This window comes from Halichoerus grypus, chromosome 4 (genome assembly GCF_964656455.1).
Source record: "Halichoerus grypus chromosome 4, mHalGry1.hap1.1, whole genome shotgun sequence".
In the NCBI taxonomy this organism is placed as follows: Eukaryota; Metazoa; Chordata; class Mammalia; order Carnivora; family Phocidae; genus Halichoerus; species Halichoerus grypus.
The window spans coordinates 133,283,621-133,297,489 of record NC_135715.1 but is presented as its reverse complement, the minus strand read 5'-3'; the positions used below and the strand labels follow the sequence as shown (position 1 = coordinate 133,297,489).

General features: G+C 40.6%; 1 protein-coding gene across 1 annotated transcript in view; it reads right to left on the bottom strand.

Annotated features, from left to right (window-relative positions):
- Positions 1 to 13,869, bottom strand: part of MYO3B (myosin IIIB) — a 394,785-nt gene that overhangs the window by 251,251 nt on the left and 129,665 nt on the right. The window lies entirely within an intron of this gene.

Sequence of the window (13,869 nt, the reverse complement as noted above, 5' to 3'; positions counted from 1 at the left end):
GTAATTCTCTGCTGGTTGAATTAATCAGTACATCAGAAGTCTATTTTAGTTTGGGTTAAGTACATGTTGAAAACAGTAAATTTTTGCCATCAACTGAATGGGAAGTATTCAAAACACTGAAGATATAGACTGATCAGACTGAATTTTCTGTCTGAACTTTCACTACAGAAAAATGTTTGCAATGGAGTCAAATTGATTAGTCCATATATCTTAGAAACATATAAAATTATATACTGTCACTCAAATAAAATCCTAACATATGAAATGTCCACCATTTGATGGTAGGGAAAATGCATTCAGGAGCTTGCAAGGAAAGAAACTAATCATAAAGAAACCTTCACAGAGAAACTCCAACACCTTGATTTCTAATGTTTTTCTGAAGTAGAAAAACCTCAGAACAGGAAGTGACTACAATATAATTCAGATGAACTGGAATGGAATTATGCAAACAGGGAACAAAAAGCCCATTGAAAATGGTAAAAATTGGGTTGCATTTAAACTCCTCTGTGGTTAATTGGTTAAAACCACACTGGTGTAACCACTTTCCGTTTCAGATTCAAATGCCCTTTTCGAAGAAAACAATGATTTAGTACATTTTGCTGTATGCCCTATGTTATCCAAGATGACTTTGATACAAGGAAATTTCTAGTGAAATTGAATCTGATGAATACCCCTCCAATTACCACTGCATTTCCATTCTGAGTAGCTGCCCCTTATAGGAGAAAGAAATTTCAACAACTGCCCTTTTAAGCTATCAGTCTTTAGCTCACTTTGGAGGCTTAGGATAAATGCTAAATGCCATTCTGCCCACTCTGTGAAACAAACATTTCCAGTTTTCCCAAGAGTGACATGCCAGCAACATCTAAGACACAACATATTTTAAATAATGAAATACACTCACAAAATGGTTAAAAAAAAAATCAGCCTCACCTTGAACATTTTTTTAAACATTTATGCAGAGTTCTTAAAACAATCCTTAACTGCTGGACTTACAAAATGACTTTAACCTTTGCAGTTTTCATTTCAAACCACTTCCACATCCCTCACCTCCTAGTCCTGAAAAGATACTCAGTAAATTTCCCAGTCAGTCAGTTTTAGAATGATGCAAGGGATTTCCTATCTATTGGAACTGGAGCTTTCAGTCAGAAAAGCCAAAAGAACCTAGATTATCTCCATTCTGCTGCCTGCATGACTATAAATACCACCTCTGCCTTGCCATGGGAAGAAATCAATCATTTGACTTTTATGGGTTCAGGGGACTTTTGTATAATCTATTATTTTTCCTACCAAAAATAAGTCAGTGCACATTCTTAAAAAATACTATGTTCACATCTATATTAGCAGTCTTCCCTAGATTCCATGTATATTCATCTGTATATGTGACTACCAAAGGAAAATAAATGTGGCTTCCCTAAGCACCTGGAAAATAAGGAACCTCCTGATAGTTTACGGTGAATAGTACAGGTGTAGTGGCCCCGTCCTCCTGGCTTAAGGGATGGTATACAAAAACTCCTAAAATGCAAACAGTCTGTGTCCTCTGAGAGTTCCTACTGCAGATGCACATAGTGGCTTCACACACCACAGCGACCCCCCCTCCGCCCCCAGCCCCCGAGGGCATGCGTAGGATAGGAGTCCAGGAATCAAGCTTGCCCAGTGATCTGGGGCAGGTCACACTACATCTTTCCTGCATTGAGCAAAAGTATTAGGGCAACCCCCAGCTGCCTGCTGTCTAGTGCCAACACGTCAAATGAGTAAACTCAGGGCTGAGACTGAAGGTGAGAGCCACATCCATTAATAGAAAATCCATAGCATGTGAATGAGAAATTGGGATGAAACTGCCTCTACTTTCCTCCACAGGACAGAGGCCTTGGGACGGTGTTCCAGATGAGGCCTAGAAATAAGATCCTTCTGGTACTTCAATAATTAAAGCTCTTTGGATAGGGTCTGACAGAGGCCAAGAAATACATACTCTAGTTTTACGAAAACAGGTCTCTACTGGAGTCTGGGGATGTAATTAAAGGTGTTATATCTTGTTGCATAATTTCAGCATCCAGTGGGGGAGAAAGGCTACCAACAAGGTTGCCAGGTCATTTGGTATTTTCAAGAGAGGGTCACTCCATGTCACAGAGGGAGTAAGAAATGGCAACTAAATCATGAAGTGAGATAATCAGACAAGGAAGAAACTAACGAGTGAATCTGTTGTCTCTTGAAGATCTCCAAAATGAAGATGGTAGGTATTCTACTCTGTGGAAGCAATGATCAAAAGGATTTGTTAGTTCTCTCAGGAAGACCTGAGTGGGCTGAATGTCATATCATTGGATCAGCAAAACTGAAAATGAGTATATATGGGAAGAATGCTAAACAGAGTTGTGACATATCCAGCTGCACTGGAGCATTTTTAGGAGAAGGTCATAAAGACCTTGAGGGTATAGCCTTATTCTAAAACACTTCTGCATACTTTTTTCTCATGGGGAGCAAACAGCCAGACTGAAATGGAATTACTATTCTACTGAGAGAGGACAGTACTACCTTAGGAACAGATATGGCTGAAAGTCATGCATTACTAGACTCCAGGTCATTGGAATCAGATCATTTCATTTGTTCAGCAAACATTTATTACACAGCCAGAATTAGCCAAAATAAATTAATTCATAAAGAATCAAGACCATTTTCCTTGAGGATCTACAATCTAATTGGAAAGATGGAAGGACAAGAGGAACACAGGAAACAGCAAAAGCCAGTGTTTGCTTCTATATTCAGAATAAGAAATAATCAAACAAAAACATAGGGTTTTGGAGCTAAAGGACTGAAATTTTCTATTCTAACCTCCCTTTTTATGAGGTGAGCAAATTCAGGTCAAGTCCTGACAGAGATGAGGCCAATTCTCTGACTCCTATGGGAGAACCCTTCCTCCTCTGTAGTAAGTGGGGTAGGGAGCTTCAGTCAGGGAAGCCTTAGTGGGGGAGGTGAGAAGTGAGGCAGGTTTGAGAGGGAGCTTCAGTCAGAGAAGCCTTAGTGGGGGAAATGAGAAGTGAGGCAGGCTTGAGAGGATGTTTTGGGACTAAACTGAACTTGGTGGGGAAGAGGTAGAAGAGATTTCAAAGCTGGGAAACTGGATGCGCAAAGCAAGAAGCCAGACTGGGCAAGCTGTGTAGCCAGGAACTCAGAAGGCCACCAGAACATTCCCGGTGCCCCCTAGGCGCCTCCCTTGAAAGCCTAACAATAATTCTTTGCTTTAGTCCCTTTTCCAACTTTAACTAGGGTATATTCTTTATTGCTTAAGACTCCAAACTCATACTGTTTACATTTGTCAGCTTGTCATTTCTGTTTTAGTCTCCTTCCAGGCAGGGATTTAGTGGATTAAGATAGAATGGACTGCTAGGGTCTATAAGAACACCTGACAGCCTCCATGTCCTTTATGAAAACATGATAGAATCCTCCAACCTGACTTGGAAGAACAAACATTGAAAACTAAGGAGTTATAATATGCTATTCATTTCAGGATTGCTTTTTAAACCAGGAACTGCAAATTCCAGATGCAGAATATTTTCTCCCAGCCAGGGATTGAGCAGTTTTTATAAGGGAATGCATAGAATGTTGACCTCTGGATGGGAAAGAGGGGCCAGCCAGCATGAGGTGAGCTGGGATAAACACTAGACACATAACACATTCCATTGAAAAATGAAACTAGTGTTCTGGTCAAAAAGGTTTGGGAAACATTGGTGACTGTCTAACCAAGTAAGTCTGGAGTTTTATAATAATAATATATATATAAGTATATATATTATTAAATATATTATTTTTATATATTATTAAATATATAAACATAATATAAAAAATATATGTTTTATATACATTTTATATTATATTTATAAAATATATAAAATAAATGTTCTTAGAACTTCTGGGGTAAAGAAAACAGCTTGACCTTTCTAAACTCTTTTTTTGTGTCAGTGAAACCAGAGCCCTGCAAATGACATCCTTGGAAAGGCTGTTGTGAGAAATCAGTACTAGGCCCTCACAATGGGTGGCAGAGTCCTCATCCCAGCTGACTGAGGGAGACACACAAAGCCCCTGATTGTCAACAGCACATTTGAGACACCTGTAGGCTGCTGTTTCTGTAGAAGTCAGTGTCTCAAGCTGAGGAAATACATTCCCCAAATTCAGTTCTTTCCAGAGTCCTTAACCCTGGAAAAAAACTAAATAAGGACTAGATTTAGGGATACTACTTTCTTCCAAAGTCGTAAGTAATTCTTTCACTCCCAGAAGGTTTTTAATCATTTTTAAAAACCTGGATTTAGGTGTAGCTCTCTCTGTGCTAAGAGATAGAACAAAGCAAGAAAATGAAAAATTTAAAACTACCATGAGATGTATTTCCTGGATTTATAAGGCCATCGTGAGTGGTTTGAATAGGACAGAAAAGTCCACCAGAAGGAAAAGGAAGCAAATTCCAAGTCTTGAAGGAAATCAATCCATTACCTAATTTGAAATTCTAGTACCTTCCATCATACTTTCTTGGCTGAAGATTAATTTTCGGAATTCATTAGTGGCACCACATTAAACACAGGTTGTTGCAGCCATTTGCTGTGATCTCCCAGCCTACCTTCTGCCAGGGACAGGCAAAAAAGAGACATTTCTTAGCAAGAAACAAGGTCGGGCTCATGCGTTGCACTCTGAAGCCGGCACAGCCTGCGTTCTTTCTGTTCCCAAACGATAACACTGCTGAGACAGGGCTGCCTTGTCCCTGCAAACTGCCATTTCAGAACCAAAAAATCAGATGCCTGCAAGAGGAAGCTATTTATCAAGAGTCACGCGCAGATGTTTATATGAATAAAACACACTTGATAAAGAGCAGCTGAAAAGTCAAAAACTAAAAATACCGGTGAACTGGGTGAGAAAAGCAGGAGGGTAAGCAATCTTATTCCATGCAAAACTAGATCAAAACTTGGGATTTAGGTCTCTTCGCATTTCTTTTTTAATATTCTGTCTTTTATGCTTTCTGCTGTTTTCTTGTGGGTTTAGATTGTTAAGTGTTTGCATTGGTACAGAATATCTAAACATTTTTGATCTGAGCAAACATCTGCCTGCCCCGTGATGCACCTTGCTGCCCTGCGGTTCCTATCATCCTCAGACAGAAGCCTGAGTGACAAAGAGGCCGCTGCATCAAAAGGAGAAAATCCTCTAGGGGATATACTAATTATAGGTTAAATATTGGAGCCCGTGGTGCTCTGTCTTGGAAGGAAATTTCCATTCTGGAAGACAGGACTACGACAAACAGAAGGCATTCTCCCAAGATGACTAATGCCTCCAAAGAGGGCAGGCTAAGGAACTTGACGATGCATATGTTATTTTAGTGACACATCACCTCTCCATTTGGTGGAATATTTAACTGCATTTCAGTTTTCATGAAGCTGACAAATACTGCACGTGGTGTGTTTTAAAGTCTTGCTGGCAAGACTGGAATGGCATGTTAACTTCACACCTGGGGTGAGAAAGTGGGCTCCTAACCTGAAACAGGTAAGTGGGAACCAGAATTGCCTTCACTTGAGTCAGGGAGGGAGGTCTGTGGTTATTAATCAGAGAGAAACAGTATTTACTAGAAGGAAAAAAACCCTGAGAAGGTAGGACAGAGGGTTTCAGAACAGGAAGCTGAGTCTGCTTTTGAGATGGGTTAACAGGTGCCGAGTCCGTGCGGCAAAGGCAGAGACAGACAGCTGGACAGGACAACAGGGCAGCTGCCCTGCTGCCGGAGATACCAGGGCAAGAGAACCCAGATGCGGGCTTACAAAGTCAGGAAGTCAGCCCAAGCTTCAGACAAAGCGAGCAGCACCGAAGGTCCAGGGTGTGCTCAGGGGAACCCAGGAAGGAAACAGAAGGGGAAAAACACTGCATTTCCTGGAACCTGAGGCTGGAGACAGAGAAAAAACAACTTTTCTCACCCAAAGAAAGCTCAAAGGTGAAGAAGGCAACCAGAGAAAAAGCGTAGGGTGGCTGGAAGCCAAAAGACAGAATCCTCAAGTACTGCTTGTCCGGGGGACTAGCTGGGAGAGATGGAGGGAGGACAATATATACTATGGACAGTGGGCAGAATTAATCTGGGAGGAGGACAAAGGAGTAAAAGTACCAAGCAAAGAGGTCAAGTGAGGAGAAGGGCCAAGTGGAACCAGGCCAAAGCCAAAGATCAAGTCTAGATGAAGCTCAGGACACACAAAGGCTGTCCACGGAGAAGCCCATGGAATGTGTGACAGCAGAAGTGGCGGTTTTATTATAGTCATTACTGACATTCCTTCTGTTTAATCTGTGCTTCTGAAGTATCATATGGCAGCTGCAGAAGACCAGGATGAGTATGAGCTCCACTAGACATGCCATAGCCAAGAAAGATCCCAATACTTGTGTCCTACAACCAAGGCAGTCTTAAGAACTGGAACCAGTGGCCCCAAGTCACCACCTTCTTGCTCTTGTTTTGTTTCATTCTTCCTTGGTTGGGAAAAGCACTTTGCAATTAAGTATTTTTCCAGGCAACTCCAGCCATGTAGTTCAGTCAGGGTGCCCCCCCAAAAATGAACGGTTACATCATTGCACAGCCCAGTGACTAGTTTATTGGACTGTTAATCTTCTCAAATCCCACCCTCTGCTTCAAAGCGCTGGGAAAAGCATCTCTGGGTGATGGGGATCCTGGGATGGCTCCACCTCTCACGTTGCAGTGCTGCTAGTCCTCAAGGGTCTGGGTATTCGCTGCTCCTGCAGGTGCTACTGAGTCTCCCCTACAGCAGCCACACCGCTGCCTTTGGGGCCTCTGTGAGGGGCTGAGGTTGGCCGCAGGTCGGCCCTAGACTCAGCCAGCAAACCAGGCACAGGCCTTCGTTTCCTTTAAAGGTCTTTGCTTCAGGTGAAAATTAAAGAAATATTTGCTTGAAGCACTCCAGGAAGATGAGGAGTCATCAAAGAGGGAAGTGATGGCTGAATTCAGAAGGAAGTGGTTATGGAAAATGTGGGTGAGTCAGGGCAAAATAATCTAGGTGTTGGCAAGTCCATTTAAAAAGGTATTAATCTTTATGTTAATTATTATCATCATAATATACATTCATGTAGCATATGATATATATAGTTAAATATTACCAATCTTAAATATTTAAAATAGTATGTTGATTTATTTAAATAATGATGTCCTTAGTCTCCAAACCCATTATTCTCCCAAGCATGGCATATGTACTCACTCACTTAAAAAAAAAATGTTTGGTGCCTAGTGTTGGGCAGTAACACATAAAGGTTAAAAGCCGGACACTGAGGTCAAACTTAACTCTACTTCTTATGGATATGTGTTGATATGCAAATTAATGAAATTCTCTGAACCTCAGTGTCTTCATCTGTAAAACAGTAATAATGTCATCATGGGGAGCAAATGAGATAATCCACGTACAGTGCCTGGCACACAGTGAGCATTCAGTAAGTGCCAGCTATACAGGCCAGCCACTGAGGTGCTGGGGATACGGTAAGTCAATCCACTGGGGGAAGACAGCCATGGCATGCCCAATTCCAAGCAGCATGAGCGCTATAAAAATAAATGTTTATGTGCAATGGCTCCTTGAGTTAGACTTGAATAATACTATGTCCATAAATTAGCTACTCTTTCTCAACGCAATTCCCACCACTGTGGACAAAACTCCTGTCTGATAGATGTCCTGATCAGAACTTACAAAGTTCTGGGGGAAGAGGGGACTTTGAGGGTCTGACAATTCAGCAAAAGCAAAGAACTCTGGCATTTTCAAGTTCAAGCCCTTAGGCACTCCTGTTTTTGAATGTCTGGCTAATTTCTTTGATTCAAAAATCAATTTCCATTTTGACAAACAGTTATGGTCTGCTTCGTAGTCCAGGCTTAAGTGCTGGGGGATATATGAATTCTAATCCTTCCCTTGATCCTATTTGCTACCCTACCCAGAATTAAACCCATAATTCCCATTTGTATGCATTTTTTCCCTACAAGGGGAAGCAATGGACAGTACCCAGCCATCCCCTATGAGAAATGAACAACCAGTTCTATAGTGCATGACTATTACAAGTTCAGGACTAACCAGGACTGGGGTGGGAGCTAGGAGAGTGCAAAACAAACGAAAGATACCATATGCCTCCGTAAGAAACATATCTTCCAGGGTAATACCAAACTTACATATATGAAATATTTAGTGAACCAGGTGGAATTTAACTCATTGATTCATTCATACTTACTAGGTATTTACTGTGAATGGCGCTCCACCAAGTGCTCATGGGGAAAAGATGCCTAGAGTGAGATGCTAGATTTTATGGAATTTATAAACATAGTAAAATAGATATGAACATAAATAATAATAAAGGCTGAGAAGTATAAGCACTAGAGTAGCTCAAAGTAAACAACTCTAGCTAGAAGAACAAGTGTTTCATGTGAGAAATGACTCTTGGGTCTTAAAGGTGAAAGGGATACTGAAAGAAGCATAGGAGAGGGGCATTCCCAGTGGAGGGTACAATAGGAATAGCAGCCCATTGGTAAAATGCATGGCTCATAAAGGAATAAAGCAGAACAGAATAATGCAGTTGTAATAGAGATGAGGGTGAGAATCTGGTCAGGAACATCTTATCCAGACCCTAGAAGGCCACGCTGGTTAACTTAGGTTTTCTTTCTTAGCCACACTGAACTGGCTTTTTTGAGCAGGGAGATAACACAATTAGATCTTTGCTTTAGAAAATGAATAGGCACCATATTATAGAGTAAATCAGAGGGAGGAAAAGAAGGGAGCCCTTTAGGAAACATACAGTCTGAACTGAGGAAATGGGAAGGGAAAGGTGTTGATTGTAGCTGTGAAACTTGAAGACAAGTCAGGAGTGTATGACGAAAAAAGAAGGGGCCGCTGGTGGAATCTTCGGCCAACTTAAATTTAAATTTACAGGATGTACCTGCAGCTAAACCTTGGTCAACATAATAATACTTTTTATCTTCATTGCCCAAATGTAATCTCTCTCAGAGGAACCCAGGTCTTTATGTTACCAATTCAATGGTCTCTTTTTACTTTTCATTCTATTCAACCCCTCTGTCCAAGCTGTCACTGATGGCCACTGTTGACCTGCCCCACCTTCTCGAAACATTCTCCTTCTGTGCCTGAAGTGATGCCACATCTCTTAATCATTCTCTTACTTCTCTGACCACTCTTGCTCATTTATTTTCACTACCACATAGAATAAGATGACAAGGGAGAGGAGATAGGGTATGCAAAGACAAGGCAAAAACAAAAAGGAACAGAAATAAAATGACAGCATTTGTGCCCACAGGCTTGGAATTTGCTGCTGAACAAACAGACTTTGCCCAGTGGATCAAATAAACTGAACTAGGTAATATGGAGAGGATTTGCATCCTTTGGAGATGAACATCCTTATTCTTAGAGATTCACAATCTCAAGCAAGTCTACAGATTCTGCTGAAAATAAGTGGGCTTAACTCCTATGTGCATGTCTGGCACTAAGTGAAAATTAAAAGTATAAAAAAAACCAGCAAAAACTATTCCATAAAACTCATAGTTGATTAATTACTGCCGATGATTTTCATAATAGCTTTAATGTGATATAATTCATATACCATACAGTTTACCCTTCTAAAGCAAAGTTTTAGTATATTCATACAGTTGTATAATCATCATCATAATCAATTTTCTGAATATTTTGATCACTCTCAAAAGAAATCCTGTATCCATTAGCAGTCACTCCCCATTTCTCCTCAACCTCCTCAGTCCCAGGCAACTACCAATCTACTTTCTGTTTCTATGGAGTTGCCAAATCTGGATATTTCGTGTTATATATGTGGTCTTTTGTGACTGGCTCATTCACTTAGCATAATGCTTTCAAAGTTCATCCATGTTGCAGCATGAACTAATACTGCATCCTTTTGTTCACTAAATAATGCTCCATTATATGGATATACCACATTTTGTTTATCCATTCATCAGCTGATGGGCATTTGGATTAATTCCACTTTTCAGCTATTATGAATAATGCTGCTATGAACATTTGCATACATGTTTTTATGTGGACATATGTTTTCATTTCTCCTGGGTATATATACCTAGGAGTAGAATTACTGGGTCATATGGTAACTTTATGTTTAACCTTTTGAGGAATTACAAGACTGCTTTCTAAAGTCACTGCATCATTTTACATTCCCACCATCAGTGTATACAACTGATTTTTAAAACTTCATCTTAATCTAGAAATAATTTAAGGCATTCTACAACAACACATGCTTAAGATATGTGCAATAAGACAAGATAAAAAATAGGGAGGAGGAGCAAGATGGCGAAGGAGTAGGAGACCTAAATTTCTTCTGGTCCCAGGAATTCAGCTAGGTAGTTATCAAACCATTCTGAACACTACAAACTCAACAGGAGATCGAAGAAAAGAATAGCAGCAATTCTATGAACAGAAAAGCGACCACCTCCTGGAAGGTAGGATGTGTGGAGAAGTGAATCTGAGGTGATATACGGGAAAATAGACAGCAGGGGGAGGGAGCCTCCAACAGCTGGCTACCAGCAAGTGATAGAGCAGTGGAGCACAAAATCAGAACTTTTAGAAGTCTGCTCTGGTGAGGGATGTCGCTCTGGTGGCTAAGCGGGGGTGGAACACTCGCTGGGACAGTGTGGTCGCAGGACCCTTGGGGTCACAGAAAGACCGGGGGTGCCTGAGTGTGGCAGAGCTCCCAGGTATTAGAGTGGGGAAGCCAGCTGCAGAGACAGAGCCGAGGAGTGGGCTCTCAGCTCAGGGTTGCCATAAACTGTGATCCGCGGCACAGTCAGGCCATTGCTTTTCCAGCAGGGACCCAACAAGTGGCAGATCCAGGGAGACTCCCCTTCCTCCCCCAGGGAGGCGCGGTGCGGGAGCACACTGCAGGAATCTGCTGGGTTTGGAGACTCCACACCGGGTTGTGTGCCAGAGATAGAAACGCTCGGTCACAGGCCGGCTGAGCACAGAGAACAGCTGGACACCAGGGAGACAGGAGTGATTGACTACTTTTCTCTGGGGGCTCACTGAGTGGGGCCCTGAGTTCTCAGGTCCTCTGGGGCAGAGATTGGGAGGCCGCCATTTTCACTCTCATCCTCCAAAGCTGTACTGAAAGCGTTCAGGGAACAAAAGCTACTAAGAGCAAACCCAAGCAGATTACTTAGCCTGTCCCCTGGAGAGGGCAGGGTGATTCCGTCTCAGGAAAAGACATTTGAGAATCACTGCAACAGGCCTCTCCCCCAGAAGATCAGCAAGAACATCCAGCCAAGACCAAGTTTACCAATCAATGAGAACACAGCAAAACCCCAGCACTAAGGGAATACAGCACACAGAATTCATGGCTTTTTTCCCATGATACCTTAGTCTTTCAAAGTTAATTTTTTTAATTTTCTTTATTTTTTTCTTTTTCTATTTTTTTAGGTGAATTTTTCCTCCTTCCTTTTTCAACCAACATCTTATCAATTCCTTGTTAAAAATCTTTTTTGAATTTTCATTTTTACACTCATATTCTATCCCTTCATTGTATTTAACATTATTTTTTGTATATATATAAGTTTTTCTTTCTTTAAAATTTTGGGATACAGTTTCTTCTAACAGACCAAAATATACCCTAAATCCAGTATATAACGTTGTCCTAGTCTCCTGCCTGATCACATTCTCTGTCTTTTTTTAAAATTCTTTTTCATGATTTTTTCAGCCAACTTCTTATCAATTCCCTTGTAAAATCTTTTTTAATTTTCATCTTTACAGTCATATTCCATCCCTTCATTGTATTTACCCTTATTTTTGTATATATATAAGTTTTTCTTTCCTTAAAATTTTGGGAGGCAATTTCTTCTAACAGACCAAAATACACCCAAAATCTAGTGTATGGCTCTGTTCTATTCATCAGCCTGATCGTATTTCTTTTTTTTTTTTTTCCCCTTTCTTTCCCCCCTAGTTTCGGGTCTCTTCTGATTTGTTTAGTGAATATTTTCCTGGGGTCGTTGTTACACTGTTAGCATTTTGTTCTCTCATTCATCTATTGTCCTCTGGACAAAATGACAAGATGGAAAAACTCACCTCAAAAAAAAGAACAAGAGGCAGTAATGACTGCCAGGAACCTAATCAATATGGACATTAGTAGGATGTTGGAACTAGAGTTCAGAATGACGGTTATAAAGATACTAGCTGGGCTTGAAAAAAGCACAGAAGATACTAGAGAATCCCTTTCTGGAGAAATAAAAGAACCAATATCTAACCAAGTTGAAATCAAAAAGGCTATTAATGAGGTGCAATAAAAAATGGAGGCTCTAAATGCTAGGATAAATGAGGCAGAAGAGAGAATTAGTGCTACAGAAGACCAAATGATGGAGAATAAAGAAGCTGAAAAAAAGAGAGGGAAACAACTACTGGATCATGAGGGGAGAATCTGAGAGATAAGTGATACCATAAAGTGAAACATTAGAATAATTGGGATCCCAGAAGAGAAGAGAGAGGGGCAGAAGGTATATTGGAGCAAATTATAGCAGAGAACTTCCCTAATTTGGGGAAGGAAACAGGCATCAAAATCCAGGAGGCACAGAGAATCCCCCTCAAAATCAATAAAAATAGGTCAACACCCTGACATCTAATAGTAAAACTCACAAAGAGAAAATCCTGAGAGCAGCATGGGACATGAGGTCTGTAACCTACAATGGTAGAAACATTAGATTGGCAGCAGACCTATCCACAGAGACCTGGCAGGCCAGAAAGGACTGGCAGGATATATTCAGAGCACTAAATGAGAAAAGTATGCAGCCAAGAATACTATATTCAGCTAGGCTGTCACTGAAAATAGAAGGAGAGATAAAAAGCTTCCAGGACAAACAAAAACTAAAAGAATTTGTGAACACCAAACCAGTCCTACAGGAAATATTGAAAGGGGTCCTGTAAGCAAAGAAAGAGCCTAAAAGTAACATAGACCAGAAGGAACAGAGACAATATACAGTAACAGTCACCTCACAGGCAATACAAATGGCACTAAATTCACATCTTTCAATAGTTACCCTGAATGTAAATGGGCTAAATGTCCCAATCAAAAGACACAGGCTATCAGATTGGATAAAAAAACAAGACCCATCAATACGCTGTCTGCAAGAGACTCATTTTAGACCCAAAGGCACCTCCAGACTGAAAGTGAGGGGAAATGGAAAACCATTTACCATGCTAATGGACATCAAAAGAAAAGCACTGGGGTGGCAATCCTTATATCAGACAAATTAGATTTTAAACGAAAGACTATAATAAGAGATGAGGAAGGACACTACATCATACTTAAGGGGTCTATCCAACAAGAAGATCTAACAATTGTAAATATGTATGTCCCTAACATAGGAGCAGCCAATTAATAACAAAAGCAAAGAAACACATAGACAATAATACAGTAATAGTAGGGGACTTTAACACCCCCCTCACTGAAATGGACAGATCATCTAAGCAAAAGATCAACAAGGAAATAAAGGCTTTAAATGATACACTGGACCAGATGGATTTCACAGATATATTCAGAACATTCCATCCCAAAGCAACAGGATACACATTCTTCTCTAGTGCACATGGAACATTCTCCAGAATAGATCACATCCTGGGTCACAAATCAGGTCTCAACTGGTACCAAAAAATCAGGATCATTCCCTGCCTATTTTCAGACCACAATGCTTTGACACTAGAACTCAATCACAAGAGGAAAGTTGGAAAGAACTCAAATACATGGAGGCTAAAGAGCATCCTACTAAAGAATGAATGGGTCAACCAGGAAATTAAAGAAGAATTAAAAAAATTCATGGAAACAAATGAAAACGAAAACACAACTGTTCAAAAATCTTCGGGA